This window comes from Myotis myotis, unplaced genomic scaffold (genome assembly GCF_014108235.1).
Source record: "Myotis myotis isolate mMyoMyo1 unplaced genomic scaffold, mMyoMyo1.p scaffold_m19_p_4, whole genome shotgun sequence".
Lineage (NCBI taxonomy): Eukaryota > Metazoa > Chordata > Mammalia > Chiroptera > Vespertilionidae > Myotis > Myotis myotis.
Genome location: NW_023416346.1, coordinates 25241931 through 25260897, shown reverse-complemented (window position 1 = coordinate 25260897; position 18967 = coordinate 25241931). Strand labels below are relative to the sequence as shown.

The following is an 18967-nucleotide window of genomic DNA, read 5'->3' as shown; positions in this document are numbered from 1 at the left end:
AAAAAAAAAGAGCCCTGGTCAGTTTGGCTCAGTGAGTAGAGTGTTGGCCTGTGGACTGAGGGGTCCCGAGTTTGATTCTGACCAAGGGCACATGTCTGGGTTGTGGGCTTGATCCCCAGTGGGGGGCATGCGTGAGGCAGCCAATCAATGATTCTCTCTCATCATTGATGTTTCTATTTCTCTCTCCATCTACCTTCGTCTCTGAAATCAATAAAAATATATTTTAAAAAAAGGAAAAAGGAGAGGCTGGGAGTTTCCATCACCAGGGTCTTGGCCAGCCTGAAAATGGCCCTCAGCCCCTCACCCAGACTGGCCAGGCACCCCAGTGGGGACCCCCCACCCTAAAGGGGGTGTGGGCAGCATGAAAACAGCCATCAGCCCCTCACTCAGGCTGGCCAAACATCCATCAGGTGAAGGTCCCCCCGGGGGGGGGGGGCTTGACCAGCCTGCAAACAGTCATCAGCCCCTCACCCAGGCTGGCCAGGCACCCCAGTGGAGAACCCCACCTTGAAGGGGGTGTGACCAGCCTGCAAACACCCATCAGCCCCTCAATCAGGCTGGCCAGGCACCCCAGCGGGACCCCCACCCTGATCCGGGACACCCTTCAGGGCAAACCAGCCGCCCCCCCCCCCCCCGTGCACCAGACCTCCATCCTATATAATAAAAGGGGAATATGCAAATTGACCCTAACAGCACAACGACTGAGAATGATTGGTCACTATGACACACACTGACCACCAGGAGGCAGATGCTCAATGCAGGAGCTGTCCCCTGGTGGTCTGTGCGCTCCCACAGGGGGAGCTCTCCTCAGCCACAAGCCAGGCTGATGGCTGCCAGCACAGCGGTGGTGGCGGGAGCCTCTCCCATCTCTTCAGCAGCACTAAGGATGTCCGACTGCAGCTTAGGTCTGCTCCCTGCTGGTAAGTGGACATCCCCCGAGGGCTGCCGGGCTGCCAGAGGGATGTCTGACTGCCAGCTTGGGCCCGATCCCCCAGGGAGTGGGCCTAAGCCAGCAGGTGGACATCCTCCAAGGGGTCCCAGACTGCAAGAGGGCATAGGCTAGGCTGAGGGCCCACGGCCCAAGTGCACAAGATTTTGTGCACTGGGCCTCTAGTATTTAATAATTGTGAAGAATGGTGAAAATGGCAAAAAGTGACAACACAGTTGGAGAACATGGGCAGGTTGTATAGTTAAAACCTGTCCATGAAAAAGAATTTCTTGCATCCTAGTTTTCTTTTTCTTCTTTGTGGTTTCTGTAATGTCTGATCTGCTCTGGGTTGGGAGGCAAGGTTTTTCTTCTTTCATTGTTTCTTTTAAACGAATGTGTTCTCCATGTTATATCATCGCCTTATGCATCAAGTTATTCTTGGATTATTGAAGTTTCTCTCCTCTAAACATCGATGGAGTTGTATAACCAAAGAGGCTAGCTTTCCCTTTCTCTTGAAAATAAATCTTTGCAAAAATAAAATCACTATTCTTTTTTATTACTCTGATAACATGCCAGTCCTTTGATGTGAAGCAGTAACAAATTCATTTTTTATTATTAGGAAGTAGTTGGGCTTTTTACCATGAGTGGAATGGGTAGCATTTTCCCCAGTATACATAGAGTTTACATTTCTGGCTCACTTGCAACTGCATTTCAATGAATATTTCAAAATTTAACTATACCAGTACTCCTTTGATTCACTACTACTCAGTCAGAAACTTGAACAAAGAAACTCTTCTGCTCACAAAGAGGCTGAGTGGAGGGTAAAGAGGATGGAATTAAGGAAAGCATTAAAGAACATATTTCAAGTGACCTCACTCGAGCCTGAAACCCCAAGTACCATATGTGTGTGCATATGTGTGTATGAGTAATTAAAAATATGTGCATAATGACTTTCCTCCAGAAAGCATGGGAACTTTGCAAAAACTTCAGAGAAGAGAAAGGCCAGGATTTAGTGAGATCACTGTTATGAACTGCTGTGTTCACTGTTTGTGTTGCTGCAAAATTCATATGTTGAGATCTAATCCCCAATGTGATAGTATGAACCAGGAAGCAGGCTCTCACTAGAACCCAACTGTGCTGGAACCTTGATCTTGGACTTCCAACTGCGAGAACTGTGAGAAATATATTTCTGTTGTTTATAAGCCACCCAGTCTATAGTATTGTATTATAGCAGCCCAAGCTGAATGATAGTCACCCCTCAAGAATGCCAAATGGGGAGAACCAAGATGGCGGCATAGGTTAACGCCGGAGTTTGCTGCCTTGAACAACTACTTCAAAAGTGAAACTAAAAAACGGAACGGACATCACCCAGAACCACAGGAACGCTAGCTGAGTGGAAGTTCTACAACTAGGAGGAAAGAGAAACGCATACGGACACTCAGAGGAGGCGCAGTGCTGAAGTCAAATTCTGAGGTGCGGAGTGCGTGGAGCAGGCTGGCGGTGGAGGGCGCGGTTGTTGTTTTCAATCAGGAGGGAGTCACAGACTCTGAGCTCCAGATACAGGCGAGTCTTTAGGGACCCAGACTCCAACGGGAAAAGCGGGACTGTCTGGCTTCGGTCAGAGCGAGTGCAGCTTTCTCTCCGAGGTTTGCAGCAGGTGCTGGGACTCAGAGAGGCAGAGCCCCTGGGGACAGGACTGAGAGCCACCATAACTGCTCTCTCCGGCCCACCCTGTTGATCCTGTGCGACCCGCCCCGCCCAAGCCCTGCACAGAGGCATTTGCCGGATAGCCTCAGGCAAAGGCTAGATTAGCACCTCCCTAGAGGACAGAAGTTCTCTCACTGCAGACACAGCTGATTCTCATAGCCACTTGGCCTGGAGGTCAAACCCTCCCTGGTATTAGCTACAACAATCAAGGTTTAACTATAAGACTGCGCACAAAGACCACTAGGGGGTGCACCAAGGAAGCAAAACAAAATGCGGAGACAAAGAAACAGGACAAAATTGTCAATGGAAGATATAGAGTTCAGAACCACACTTTTAAGGTCTCTCAAGAACTGTTTAGAAGCCGCCGATAAACTTAATGAGATCTACAAGAAAACTAATGAGACCCTCGATGTTATATTGGGGAACCAACTAGAAATTAAGCATACACGGACTGAAATAATGAATATTATACAGACTCCCAACAGCAGACCAGAGGAGCGCAAGAATCAAGTCAATGATTTGAAATGCGAGGAAGCAAAAAACACCCAACTGGAAAAGCAAAATGAAAAAAGAATCCAAAAATTGGAGGATAGTGTAAGGAGCCTCTGGGACAGCTTCAAGCGTACCAACATCCGAATTATAGGGGTGCCAGAAGATGAGAGAGAGCAAGATATTGAAAACCTATTTGAAGAAATAATGACAGAAAACTTCCCCCACCTGGTGAAAGAAATGGACTTACAGGTCCAAGAAGTGCGGAGAACCCCAAACAAAAGGAATCCAAAGAGGACCACACCAAGACACATCATAATTAAAATGCCAAGAGCAAAAGATAAAGAGAGAATCTTAAAAACAGCAAGAGAAAGAAACTCAGTTACCTACAAGGGAATACCCATACGACTGTCAGCTGATTTCTCAACAGAAACTTTGCAGGCCAGAAGGGAATGGCAAGAAATATTCAAAGTGATGAGTACCAAGAACCTACAACCAAGATTACTTTATCCAGCAAAGCTATCATTCAGAATTGAAGGTCAGATAAAGAGCTTCACAGATAAGGAAAAGCTAAAGGAGTTCATCACCACCAAACCAAGATTATATGAAATGCTGAAAGGTATCCTTTAAGAAGAGGAAGAGGAAGAAAAAGGTAAAGATACAAATTTTGAACAACAAATATGCATCTATCAACAAGTGAATCTAAGAATCAAGTGAATAAATAATCTGATGAACAGAATGAACTGGTGATTATAATAGAATCAGGGACATAGAAAGGGAATGGACTGACTATTCTTGGGGGGGAAAGGGGTGTGGGAGATGCGGGAAGAGACTGGACAAAAATCGTGCACCTATGGATGAGGACAGTGGGTGGGGAGTGAGGACGGAGGGTGGGGCGGGAACTGGGAGGAGGGGAGTTATGGGGGGGAAAAAAGAGGAACAAATGTAATAATCTGAACAATAAAGATTTAATTTAAAAAGAAAAGAAAAATAAAAAAAGAATGCCAAATGGTAGAGCTGATGGGACCTAATTATTTTGTGCAAATAATGCCCTCTAAACAGAGACAACTTTCAAAAGAGGACATATGTAATACTTTCAACAATAAAGACTTATTTAAAAAATAAAAAAGAGACAACTTTCTTTTTTCAGTTTAAGTCTTATTTGCTTGCTGTATTTTTTTAAAAATATTTAAATATTGTTGAGAATATTACAGATGCCCCCCCTTTTCCCCCATAACTGCCCTCCACTTGGTTCCTGCTCTGCCCCAGGCCTTCACCACCCTATTGTTTGTGTCCATAGGTAATGCATATATGCATATAAGTTCTTTGGTTAATATCTTCCTGCCTCCCCCCATTCACTCTGAAATTTGTCAGTTTTCTTGTTTCCATGCCTGTGGTTTGATTTTATTCATCAGTTTATTTTGTTCATTAGATTCCTTGTTCATTATTTTTCGATTCAATTATTGGTAGCTATGTATTTATTGTCATTATATTGTTCATATTATTTCTTCTTCTTCTTCTTCTTCTTCTTCTTCTTCTTCTTCTTCTTCTTCTTCTTCTTCTTCTTCTCCTTCTTCTTCTTCTGAATATCCTTCAATATTTCATGTAATACTGGTTTGGTGGTGATGAACTCCTTTAGCTTTTTCTTGTCTGGGAAGCTCTTTATCTGACCTTCAATTCTAAATGATAGCTTTTCTGGGTAGAATAATCTTGGTTGTAGGTCTCTGCTATTCATCACTGTTAAAATTTCTTGCCACTCCCTTCAGGCCTATAGTTTCTGTTAATAAATCAGCTGACAGTCATATGGGAATTCTCTTGTAGGTAGCTAAATACTTTTGCTGCTTTTATGATTCTCTTTTTCTTTAAACTTTGACATTTAAAAAATTTTTTTTGTTGATTTCAGAGAGGAAGGGAGATTGATAGAGAGATAGAAACACCAATGATGAGAGAGAATCATTGATCAGCTATGTCCTGCACGTCCCACACTGGGGATAAAGTCCATAACCTGGGCATTTTCCCTGACCAGGAATTGAGCCATTACCTTCATCTTCATAGGTTGAAGCTCAACCACTGAGCCATGCTGACTGGGATGGCATTTCAATTATGATGTGTCTTGGCGTGGGCCTTTTGGGGTTCATCTTGTTTAGGACTCCCTGTGTTATTTGGACTTGTGAATCTAGTTCTTTCACCAGGTAGGGGATGTTTTCTGTCATTATTTCTTCAAATAGGTTTTCAATATCTGGCTCTCACTCTTCTCCTTCTGGAACCCCCATGATGTGAATGTTGATACACTTGATGTTGTCCCAGAAGCTCCTTATATTCTCTTCATATATTTGGATTCTTTTTCTTTTTTTGTTCTTCTGATGGGATGTTTTTACTTCCTCATATTCCAAATTGTTGATTTGGTTCTTGGAATTCTCTACTCTACTGTTGATGCCAGGTAAATTAGTATTCATTTAGGTTAGTGTATAATTCATTTCTGACTGCTCATTTTTTATGTCTGATCTTCTCACATATTTTCTTGAAATTCTCACTACATACCTTGAAGCTCTCATTAAGACCCTTGTTCATCCTTCTAACCATTGCTTTGAACTCTGTATCTAGTTGTTTGCTTGCTTCCATTTAATTTAGTTCTTTTTCTGGATATTTATTCTTCTGTTTTATTTGTGCCATGTTTATTTATCTCCACATTTTGGCTGCTTCTGTGAGCTTGTTTATATGTATTAGGTAGAGCTTCTATGTCTCCTGAAATTGGTAGAGTGTTCTTGTATAGTAGGTGTCCTATAGGACCCAATGGCTCAGCCTCCCCAGTCACCTGAGCTGGGCACTCTGGGTATGCCTTTGTGGGCTGTATGCACTGTCTTGTTATTGTTTAGCCTTGATTGCTATTGGCATCACTGGGAAGAATTGACCTCCAGGCTAATTGGCTATGAGGACCAGCTGTGACTACAGTGGATGAGCTGCTGTGCAGAAGATACCTCTCTGGAGCAGGACTTGCTTCAGTGGGACTTTGATGCTCACTGAGTCTTCCCTTTGTGTGTTTCACTTATAGATGTGTCAAGTTGTAAGCTGGTGTGATCTGAAGCTTCCCACTGGGTGTACTGGCTCTGGGCCCCCCTGAGGGTGAAAAATCAGCCATTTTCTGTGCTCTACCTGGGGCCACCTGTCATGAACTAAAGAACAATCTGCAGATGGCTGCTATTTCTTTTGGACTTGGAAGTACCCAGAAGAGGCCAAGCTGTGAAACCTGGTGCTCCTAGTACCAGGTATGGGGCCACTTATCGAGAGGTATGGGGCATGCTGATGCCAACTGATGCTTGTTTGAGATATTTTAAGAAATCCATATGGGAAAGCCATTGCAAACAGTTTGGGTGTAGCTGAAAATTGGGTGGACTGGGATCTCAGAGAATCACAAAGGCAGAATGAGCAGTGTGAGCTGGGCTGATAGAAACTCAGATATGGTACCTGCCAGTAAGCTCTGTGATGGGGGAGGTCTTAGCATAGGAACAATGACCTATGGCAGCACTTTTGTCTGGGGGAAAGCTGCCCCCGAGTTCTTGCCCCAGTACCAGACAGGCCAGTTCTTCCTGGTATGTTTCTGGATCTCCCCAAGACACTGCCCCAGTGCCGGAGCTCAGAGGGAGTGAGTTGGATAAGTACATGTGCCAGCCCTTTAAGAGGAAATTCTAGGGACTCCAGCAGCCTCTGTGTCCCTCATCTCCAACCCCAACTGGTTTTTATAGCTTGAAGTTATGTGACTTCTCCTCCCAGGACTGGAACCCTGTGTTGACAGGTCTGGTGTGGGGCTGGGACCCCTTGATCCTCACAGGAGACCTCCACAACCTAGATATCTCTCCTGATTTAAAAAAATGCCATATGCTGTTGTCAGACCAGCCCATTTTGTGCCTCTGCCCCTCCTACCAGTCTCAATGTGCTTTCTTCTTTACTTCTGTAGTTGTAGGAGTTCCATTCAGCCCGATTTCAGGTAGTTCTGAATGATGATTGTTCTGTATTTTAGGTGTAATTTTGATGTGTTTGTGGGAGGCAGTGAATACCATGTTTACCTACCCCACCATCTTAGTTCTTTCTCAAGAGAGAGTACTTCTTGATACTTATTGTTCTCTCCTTCCAGTGCTGCCCATGCAATGCAGCAGACTCCTGACTCTCACTCTTTCTCATGTTCTTTGCCTTGCTCTGGAGATATCAGACACTCTAAGGCCCACCATATCCATAACCCCAGAAAAAGAAACAACAAGGTCTCTAAGAAATTCTCTCCAACACTATCCCTAAGTTTCTGAATTTGTCATAGACATTGTAGCCGATGCACTAAGGCAAGCTTTTACTAGAATATTTTGTTAGACTTGTCCATTGCCACCTTCTAAGACTTTAAAGGAGAGGTCCCAAACACTTTCAGGATGAAGATCCCTTTTTAAAAATGTCTGTAATTCCACATAATCTGGTGATTGATAAAACACAAAACACCTAAATACAACCACATATAATGGGTATATTTATCTTAACATGGAGTCTTATTTTATGAATCACAAAGGAATAAACAGTTATCTGAAAAAAAATAGTGGAAAATGGTGGCATACATGTATGTGAGAAACATTATGTGTGTTGTCCATATATATCACATGATGAGTTTTTCTTCCAAGGTCCCTGGTACTTAGTGTGGGCATCTTGAGATTAAAGGGTTTTCCCACTTTAGTAAGAAAAAGAACAACACACACAAAAAACACACAAAACAAAACAAAACAAAACAAACAAACAAAAACAGAGGCTCTCCAGCCCTTTGGCTTTCCTGAATGGCACTACAGCTAGTTCCCCTCCAGCCATTTACAGCACAAATTATACTTCAGTTTTCAGCCCCAAATACGACATGAATGGGTACATTTGTAAATCACTACTCTGTGATACCAGAGTAAAATTTTCTATGGCTGGATAAAAATACTAGCTTTTTAGTCCTCTTTTCCTCAGCTACTAGTAGAAAGAAAAAGTTCATTTCTAATGACTTTCTCCATAGACATCTACTTGCCATATTTCCTCCTGTACAACCCCACCCAACCACACACACACATACACACACACACACACACACACACACACACACACACACACACCAGTCACTTTCTCTCCTTAATCCCACAGTCTTTGTCATGCCCAGCCTAGGACAGCTTTTATTACCTTTTTCTCCTGATTTTCTAGTCTGAATTTAATCCTTCTTCCTAATCAAATACCTTAAAAATTGGATCCAAAATGGTGGCAGAGTAAGTGGAAGCTACACCGACACACTTCAATGACCAATCTGGAGTTATAACTAAAATACAGAAAAACCATCCTGAATAATCAATTTAAGACTAGCTGGAGAGAACCCTAATAACCAAGGATCGAAAGTGGAGATCATATAGAGACTGGTAGAAAATGTGGAATTGGGAAAGGGCTGGCCAGGCTACCACAGACAGCAGCTGAAATTTCAGAGGGATATATCAGCTGTGGGAGGTTCCCACTGAGAACTTTGGGATCTGAATTGGGATCCCCAGCCCAGAGCACAAGAATTGAGAAATGTGCCCACATAGCATCTGGCTGTGAAAAGCAGCAGGGTTGCTCTCTGCCAGGGAGAGATGGCTGGAAATGCAGGCACCCTCTTAAAAGGCCAATGCACAAAATTTCTTCTGCAGTCACTCACCTTGGGCTCCAGCAGAGAAAAGGCAGAGTGGACTAGAACTATGTGAAGAAAATCCAGGGTTGGAGCTTCCTTCAGGGGTTAGAGCTCAGAAGTCAGCCACCCCGGTTCCCTATGCTGTCATTCCCTCATACTGCAAATGACATATTTCTCTGGCAGACCTTTACCATCCAGGCAGTTTTTGCCTGGGGGTTGAGGAGAAACAATTTCCCCACCCTGTGGAGTCAACACATTGCTGAGGTCACTAACCTGAGGCTAATTAAGACTGAGGCCCTAACAGTTTAGCTCAGTGGATAGAGTGTCGGCCTGTGGACTGAAGGGTCCCAGGTTTGATTCCGGTCAAGGGCATGTACCTTGGTTGCGGGCACATCCCCAGGAGAGGGTGTGCAAGAGGCAGCTGATCGATGTTTCTCTCTCATCGATGTTTCTAGCTCTCTATCCCTCTCCCTTCCTCTCTGTGAAAAATCAATAAAATATATATTAAAAAAGACTGAGGATAACAATAAAACTGAAGGCAGAGGCAGATCTCTGGAAGCTTTGAGTCTTTGCCCTATCTCCTTCTGCACCCAGGGCTAAATAAAACAGACCTTGGTACACATCTTGGACATTTCCAAAGGCACCCAGGCCCAAAAAAGAGAGGCATAATCTGTGGATTGCTGATAGCTCCAAATAGTACTCAGGGCCAGTCACAAATAGCATCTTACATTGTCCTAAACCATAAACTGGAAGTCACAGCAGATATACCTAATACATATACACACACCCAAACAGGCAGCCAAAATAGGGAGACAAAACAAGCCTGCCCAACCCAATGTCTCCGCGCCCACTTGTGCTGCTGCCATGACCGATGTGGAAGACAGTGAGGAGCCCTGCTCCCTATCCTCTCACTACGGGAGAGCAGGCTTCAAGTCAGGAGGTGACAAAATGTTCTCTCTCAAGAAGTGGGATGAGGTGGCCACGTGGAGCTGGGATGTGGAATGTGGTACGTGCGCCATCTGCAGGGTCCAGGTGATGGATGCCTGTCGTAGATGTCAAGCTGAAAACAAACAAGAGGATTGTGCTGGAAGACAGCTTATGGAGCTGTAGAGGAACTGGGGCCACCACATAATTCACAGATTCTAGAGCTGTGGTTGGACATCTCCTAAGCACAAACCTTACACATTGGTCTGGGGAGAATGTAATTATTCTTTCCACAACTGCTGCATGTCCCTGTGAGTGAAACAGAACAATCGTTGCCCTCTTTGCCATCAAGACTGGGTGGTCCAAAGAATCAGCAAATGAGAGTGGTGAAAGGGCTTCTTAGTGCATTTGTCCAGAGCCCTGGTGAATCGCCTTATCAAATGTCCTACAATGGCCAGGACACTCCAGAGGACTAAGTCCTCATATAGGAGGAGATGGATTTTTGGTCCTTGAGGAATCATCAAAGGCATTGGGTTAGCATTTTGTCAGTTTTATTTTCAGAAATTCTCTATAATTAAGAAGATAATTTATTAAAGATGATCTTTCCTATCTCTGTGGTATGTGTCACACTGCTCAGAAGTGCTATAAAGGAGGAGAGAACTACAAATTGAATGACCTTTATCATTTACTTATTAATATCTAAGAGGCTGTGGAAGCAGTTCTATTCTGAAGAGAACTTTTTGCATGTTTAAGGTTGATCAGTTAAAAAAAAAGACAGTGTTATAGTAACAAATAAAATGCAGTTTAAAACCCAACTCTTATCCTTAATTTGTTCCTGGTATTTATTTTAGACAGTAAAGGGGGTGATTCATTAAATCCTTATTTGATATGACAATTTTAAGTTTGGGCCAGAGAGTAGGGTAAATAAGATTTCATCTTTGGGCATATGGAATTTTGCTTGTCTTTTAGGTTTTTGTCCTCTATCGTTGACTCATCCAAAAAAACCTAGATCTGCAAACCTCACTGTTCAGTCATTCATTGGGAATGAACAGAGGTATTTTCAGGTTTTAATCAGATTGTGGTATAATTTAACTATGTTTCAGGTAGACTGTTAATAATGTTTACCACTATAAACATTATTAACAGTCCACCTGCTTAGATCAAAAAAAGTTTATTTTATTACACAATGTTTTAATAAACAGTTTATTCTGTTTACTTAAAAAAAAAGCAAAACACAAAACAAAAACAAAACAAGCCCCAAATAAAAGAACAAGAAATTTATCCAGAAGAAGAGCTAAATGAAATGGAGATAAGAAAGTTATCAGATATTGAATACAGAGTAATGATCACAAGGATACTCAACAACAGGAGGAAAGATATAGAAACTATGAAAAAGGGCCAATTGGAAATGAAGAATGATATAGCACTAATAAAGAATAGATTGGAAGAAATACACAACAGATTAGGGGAAACTGAGGATCGGATCCGTGATTTAGAAAACAGGGTAGAAAAAAAATCACTCAATCAGAGAACAAAAAAGAAAATAAAAATTATAAAACAGGAGGACAACTTAAGGGAACTGTGAAACAACATGAAGCCTAACAATATTTGCATCATAGAAGTACCAGAATGTGAATAAAGTGAGCAAGGGATAGAGAACTTTTTTGAAGAAATAATGGCAGAAAACTCCCCTAACTGGTGAAGAAAAATGTCATGCAATTTCAGGAGGCACACAGAGTCCCAAGAAAGAAGAAACCAAAGAGACTCACATGCAGACACATCATAATTAAAATGCCAAAATTAAAGACAAAGAGAGAATCATAAAAGCAGCAAGAGAAAAGCAATTGATTACATACAAAGGAGCTCCCATAAGGCTGTAAGCTGAGTTTTGATCAGAAACTCTGCAGGCCAGGAATGAAAGGCATGGAGAATTCAAGGAAATGAAAAAAAAGAATCTGAAACCAAAAGTACTATATTCAGCAAGGCTATCATTCAAAAATAGATAGTGAAGTAGAGCTTCCCAGACAGAAAAGAGCTAAAGGAGTTTAAAACCACCAAACCAGCACTTCAAGAAATGCTAAAGGGACTGCTGTAATTAGAAGAAATAGAGATATAGAGAAACATAGGTATAAAAAATTAAAATGGCAATTAATAAGTACCTATCAATAATAACATTAAATGTAAATGGGTTAAATGCTCCAATCAAGAGACATAGAATAGCTGAATGGATACAAAAACATGACCCAAATATATACTGTCTACAAGAAACCCACTTTAGGACAAATGACTCACACAGGGTGAGAGTAAATGGATGGAAAAAATTTTCCATGAAAATAGAAAAGAAAAATTGCTGGGGTAGTAATAGTCACATCTTACAAAACATACTTCAAAATGAAGGCCATCACAAGAGACAGTAAAGTTCACTACATAATACTAAAGAGATTGATCTAACAAGATAACAAGAGGATATAACCCTGGTAAATATATATACATGCAATATAGGAGCACCTAAATATAAAACAAAACAAAATAAACAAACAAAGAAACAAACAAACAAAAACTTCTGGAGGACTTTAAGGGTGAGATCCACAACAATACAATCATAGTAGGGGACTTTAACATCCTACTGACTTCACTGGATAGATCTTCCAGACCAAAAAATCAACAAGGAAAAAGTCACTCTAAATGACAAACTGGGTTAGATAGATTTAATTGACATTTACATAATATTTCACCCCCCAAAGCTGCAGAATATACATTCTTCTCAAAGTGCACATGGGTCACTCTCAAAGATTGACCACATGTTAGGGCACAAAACAAGTCTCTACAAGTTCAAGAAGATTAAAATAATAACAAGTATTTTCTCAGATCACAATGGTGTGAAATTAGAAATAAACTACAGTAAAATACTCAAAAACATTCAAACACATGGAAGCTAAATAGCATGTTATTAAGCAATGAATGGGATACCAATGATATCAAAAAAGAAATTAAAAAAACTTCCTGGAAACAAATTAAAAGGAACACACAATAAACCAAAAAGTATGGAACACAGAAAAATAATCCTGAGAAGGAAGCACATAGCACTACAAGACTACCTCAAAAAACCAGAAAAAATTTTAATAAACTATATAATCATACAACTTAAAAAATTGGAAAGAGAACAAGAAAAGCTCAAAGTACATAGGAGAAAATAAATAATAAAGGTCAGATCACTTCAGAGGGAAGATGGTGACCGAAGGGAAGGTACCGAGGGAGAGACTGTGGACAGCAGAGCTCCGCTCCCAGTGAGACAGTCCTGGGCGGCCAGCGCAGGCACAGAGACCATGCCATCTTGAGAAACAGAGCTGCTTGAGACTAGGATCCTGGCCTCAGCAGCACCCAATCTGGTCTCAGACACAAACTAGGACCCTGCAGCCACTGGGGACAGAGACCTGTGACCACAGCTACAAACCCACAGCCACCAAAAATCCAGACATCGCAGTGGCAGATTTATGTGAGTAACAGAGCCCATCCCCCTCCCTGCAGGCTCCATAGTAACTGATAGACCTGCCCCTCACATGATTTGTGCCGCTGCAGGAATTTGAGCCTCAGAGCTCGCAGACACTAAGAGTCGGTTCCCCGCAGCACCTCTGTAGGAACTTGAGCCTAGGAGTGCTCAGACACTGGGAATTTGTTCCCTGCAAGGCAATTGGGCGACAAGACCCGAAGACCATGCAGGGCGGTAGTGCCACATGACTTTGATTCCGGGCAAGCACTCACTGAAGTCCCCCAAGCTGACCCGGACACCAATTCTGCGGTCAGGAGGCAGCACTAAGCACCAGTAACTTGACTCTGTTTCTTATCACATGCGCCTGGGATCCCTGATATCCAGTGCATTCACAATAAGAGCCAGTGACTCCAATTCTTGGTGCATGCGCACACAGGGACCCTGAATCTCAGCGTGAGGCTGAGATACTGGATTCTTGGGGAACTCTGACTCCTGGCACATGCTAGGGGGTTTTGATTTACAACACATGCCAGGGGGTCTCTGTTTCAGCATGGTGCACGGGGGGTCGCTGATTCTAGGAGTGCACATGAGACCACACTGAGCACTGGTAACACTACCTCTGGGCGAGCCTGGTTCCCACCAACCCATGACAATCACAAATCTTAGTGTCAGAGCTCTTCAGTGACACTAAGGTGGTGTGAAGCTCCCATTGCACATGGCCCAGGCCCATGCAACTCAACATTTGAACCTTCTGGTGATAGTCAAAATGGGGAGATGACTCAATCCCCAGAGGAAAGAAAATGAGGAGTCGCCAAAAAAGGAAATTAGTGAAATTGAAGCATGCAACATGACAGAAAAAGAATTCAGAGTAATGGTTGTGCAATTCATTCACCGCATAAATGAGAAAATCAACAATCTATGCAAGAATCAGGAAGAAATGAAAAGTGACATAGCTACAATCAAAAACACCATGGAAGGTTTCAACAGTAGACTAGAAGAAGCAGAGGACCGAATTAGTGAGATAGAAGATAAGGTAGAAAAACAAGCTCAATCTGAACAGCAACTGGAGAACAAAATTAAAAACCAGGAGGAGAGCCTTAAGGGAGCTTTGGGACAACATGAAACAAAGTAACATACGCATAATAGGGCTGCCAGAAGGACAAGAAGAGCAGCAAGGATTAGAAAATAAATTTGAAGAAATAATGACAGAAAAATTCCAAGATATGGGGAAGAAAAAATTTACACAAGTACAGAGAGTCCCAAACAAGATGAATCCCAAAAGACCCACAGCAAGACATGTCATAATAACAATGGCAAATCTTCATGACAAAGAAAATATTAAAGGCTGTAAGAGAGAAACAGAGAGTTACCTACAAAGGATACCCCATCAGATTATCAAATGATTTCCCAACAAAAACACATCAAGCTAGAAGGGAATGGAAAGATATGTACAAAGTGTTGCAAAGCAAAGGACTGAATCCAAGAATACTCTATCCAGCAAGACTATCAATCAAAATTGAAGGGGAAATCAGGAGCTTTGCAGACAAAAAAAGGCTAAGGTAGTTTATCACTACCAAGCCAGCAATGCTAGAAATGCTAAAGGGAATTCTGTAAAAAGAAGGAATAAAAAGCTAAGAAAGAACACAGGCTCAAAAATAGAAATGAATACAAACAAGAACCTTTCAATAATATCTTTAAACGTAAATGGACTAAATGCTCCAATCAAAAGACATCGAGTGGCTGAATGGATAAAAAGCCATGACCCATATGTATGCTGTCTAGAAGAGACCCACCTCAGAACAAGGGACTCACACAGACTGAAAGTGAAGGGATGGAAAAATACTTTTTCAGGAAAATGGAAATGAAAAAAAAAAGCTGGGGTAGCAATACTTATATCTGACAAAATAGACCTCAAAGTGAAGGCCATAACAAGAGATAAGGAAGGCCACTTCATAATACTAAAGGGATCAATACAACATGAGGATATAACCCTGATACACATATATGCATTCAATGCAGGAACACCCAAATACATAAAAAAAAAAAATCCTAGAAGATATCAAGGGAGAGATTGACAACAATACAATCATAGTAGGGGACTTAAACACACCACTGACATCACTGGATAAACCCTCTAGACAAAAAATCAGCAAAGAAACAGGAATCCTAAATGACTCACTAGATCAAATGGACTTAATTGACATCTTCAGAACATTTCACCCTAAAGCCACGTAATATAGGTTCTTCTCAAGTGCACATGGAGAATTTTCGAAAATAGACCACATATTGGGCCACAAGCAAAGTCTTCCCAAATTCAAGAAGATTGAAATCATACCAAGCATCTTCTCAGACCACAATGGCATAGTATTAGAAATAAACTACAATAAAAACAATCCAAAAAACTCAAACACTTGGAAACTGAATAGCATGCTACTAAATAATGATTGGGTTACCAATGAGATCAAAGAAGAAATTAAAAACATCCTGGAAACTAATGACAATAAAAACACAACAATCCAAAATCTATAGGACACTATGAAAGCAGTCCTGAGAGGGAAGTTTATAGCTCTACAGTCCTACCTCAAAAAAACAAGAAAAAATGATAGTAAATCATCTAACTCTACAAGTCAAAGAATTAGAAAGAGAGCAACAAGAAAAGCAGAGAGTGAGCAGAAGGAAGGAGATAATAAAGACCAGAGCAGAAATAAATGACATAGAGACCAAAAGAAAAAATACAAAACGATCAATGAAACCAAGAGTTGGTTCTTTGAAAGGATAAATAAGATTGATAAACCTCTAGCCAGGCTCACCAAGAAGCAAAGAGAGAGAACCCAAATAAACAAAATCAGAAATGAAGAGGCAAAATAACAACAGACCCCATGGATATTCAAAGGATTGTTAAAAAATACTGTGAACGAGCTAGGGGGCGGCGGTGGCTGGGTCGGGTCTCAGAGTGGGGGCGGGGGGGGGGGAGTTGGTGTGGGGGCGCTGCAGCGAGGGTCGTAGGGCAGGGTGTCTCCGGGTCCCCAATGCAACCCCGGGTGAGCCTGCAGTATTTTCCTTATATGATTGGGCCCCAGGGCTTGCGACGGCGCCTGCCCGGAGCCTAAGAGGATTATAAAGGGTCCTGTGAAGTGGGGCCAGGGCCCCGGGTAGGGGCGGAGCAGGGCAGGGGGTCAGGCTGGAGGTGCAGGAGGCATGGGGAGGCCCCTCCGCTGTCACTGTTAGCCCTGGTTGGTGATGAGGAGACACTGCACAATCTGAGTCCTGGAGATGCGCTGATGGCGAATGCTTGGACTGAGGCCAAGAAAGAAAAAAATAATACTATGAACAACTCTACTCCAACAAATTAGACAACAGGAAGAAATGGACATATTCCTAGAAAAATATAACCTTCCGAAACTCAATCAGGAAGATTCTAAAAATCTCAAATGGCCAATAACTATGGAAGAAATTGAAGCAGTCATCAAAAAGCTTCCAGCAAACAAAAGCCCAGGACCAGACGACTTCACAGGGGAGTTTTACCAAACATTCAAGGAAGAACTAAAACCTATCCTCCTCAGAATATTCCAAAAAGTTCAAGAGGAAGGAACACTTCCAAGCTCATTCTATGAAACCAGCATAACCCTAATACCAAAACCAGATAAAGACAACACAATGAAAGAGAATTATAGGCCAATATCCTTCATGAACATAGATGCCAAAATCCTCAACAAAAATTCTAGCAAATCATATCCAGCAACACATCAGAAAGATCATACACCATGACAAAGTAGGATTTATCCCAGGGATGCAAGGATGGTACAAAATCCACAAATCAATAAACGTGATACATCATATAAACAAACTGAGAGATAAAAATCACATAATCATATCAATTGATACAGAAAAGGCATTTGACAAAATCCAAAACCCTTTCTTGATAAAAACTCTCAGCAAGGTAGGAATAGAAGGATCATACCTCAACATAATAAAAGCCATATATGACAAACCCACAGCCAACATCATCCTCAATGGTCGAAAATTAAAACCAATTCCCCTAAGAACAGGGACAAAACAGGGATGTCCAATCTCACCATTCTTGTTCGACATGGTACTGTAAGTACTAGCCATTGTGATCAGACAAGAAGAAGAAATAAAAGGCATTCAAATTGGAAAAGAAGAAGTAAAACTCTCCTTATTTGCAGATGACATGATACTGTACATAGAAAACCCTAAAGACTCCATGAAAAATTATTAGACTTAATAAATGAATTCAGCAATGTATCAGTATACAAAATTAATGCCAAAAAATCTATGACATTTCTTTACACCAATAGTGAAGTTACAGAAAGAGAAACTAAAAAAGAAACCCCATTTTCCATCGCACCAAAAAAATTAAGATACCTAGGAATAAACTTAACTAAAAAGATAAAAGACCTATATGCGAAAAACTACAGGACACTGAAAAAAGAGATAGACAAAGACATAAACAGATGGAAGATCATACCGTTTTCATGGATTTGTACAATCAACATCATCAAAATGTCCATACTACCCAAAGCAATCTTTAAATTCAATGCACTCCCCATTAAAATACCAACGGCATATTTCACAGATCTAGAACTAACGTTCCAAAAATTCATCTGGAATAAAAAAAGACCTCGAATAGCTGCAGCAATCCTGAGAAAGAAGAACAAAGTAGGTGGGATCTCAGTACCAAATATCAAGCTGTATTACAAAGCCACCATTCTTATAACAGCTTGGTACTGGCACAAGAACAGACATACAAATCAATGGAATAGAATAGAGACCCCAGAAAACGACCCAAACCACCCTGCCCAATTAATATTCGACAAAGGAGGCAAGAGCATACAATGGAGTCAAGACAGTCTCTTCAATAAATGGTGCTGGGAAAATTGGACAGTTAGATGCAAAAAGATGAAACTGGAACACCAACTTACACCATACACAAAAATAAACTCAAAATAGATAATAGACTTAAACATAAGACGAGAAACCATAAAACTACTAAAGGAATCCAAAGTCAGCGAAATCACGGACATATGCTGAAAGAATTTCTTCACTGATACTGCTCCTAGGACGTTGGAAACTAAAGAGAAAATAAATAAATGGGACTACATCAAAATAAAAAGGTTCTGCACAGCAAAGGAGACCATCAACAAAACAACAAGAAAGCCCACTGCATGGGAGAACATATTTGCTAATGTTATCACCGATAAGGGTTTAAACTCCAACATTTACAGGGAACTCATACAACTTAACAAAAGGAATATAAACAATCCAATCAAAAAATGGGCAACGGACCTAAATAGACACTTTTCAAAAGAGTACATACAGAAGACCAAAGGCATATGAAAACACGCTCAAAGTCACTAATTATACGAGAGATGCAAATCAAAACAACAATGTGGTATTATCTCACATCTGTCAAAATGACTATCATCAACAAATCAACAAACAACAAGTGTTGGAGAGGATGTGGAGAAAAAGGAACCCTTTTGCACTGCTGGTGGGAATGCAGACTGGTGAAGCCTCTGTGGAGAACCAGTATGGAGTTTCCTCAAAAAACTAAAAATGGAACTCCCATTTGATCCAGTGATCCCACTTCTAGGAATATATCCCAAGAAGCTAGAAACACCAATCAGAAAGGATATATGAACCCCTATGTTCATAGCAGCACAATTCACCATAGCTAAGATTTGGAAACAGCCTATTGCCCATTAGCAGATGAGTGGATTAAAAAACAGTGGTACATCTACACAAT

At 41.4% G+C, this 18967-nt stretch overlaps 1 non-coding gene and 1 pseudogene across 1 annotated transcript; both read left to right on the top strand.

Annotated features, from left to right (window-relative positions):
- The first annotated feature begins 9650 nt into the window (after window positions 1-9650).
- On the top strand, window positions 9651-10091 carry LOC118653301 (annotated as a pseudogene).
- Window positions 10092-16215: 6124 nt separating this feature from the next.
- Window positions 16216-16354, top strand: LOC118654884. Its single transcript, XR_004967138.1, has one exon.
- The last annotated feature ends 2613 nt before the right edge of the window (window positions 16355-18967 follow it).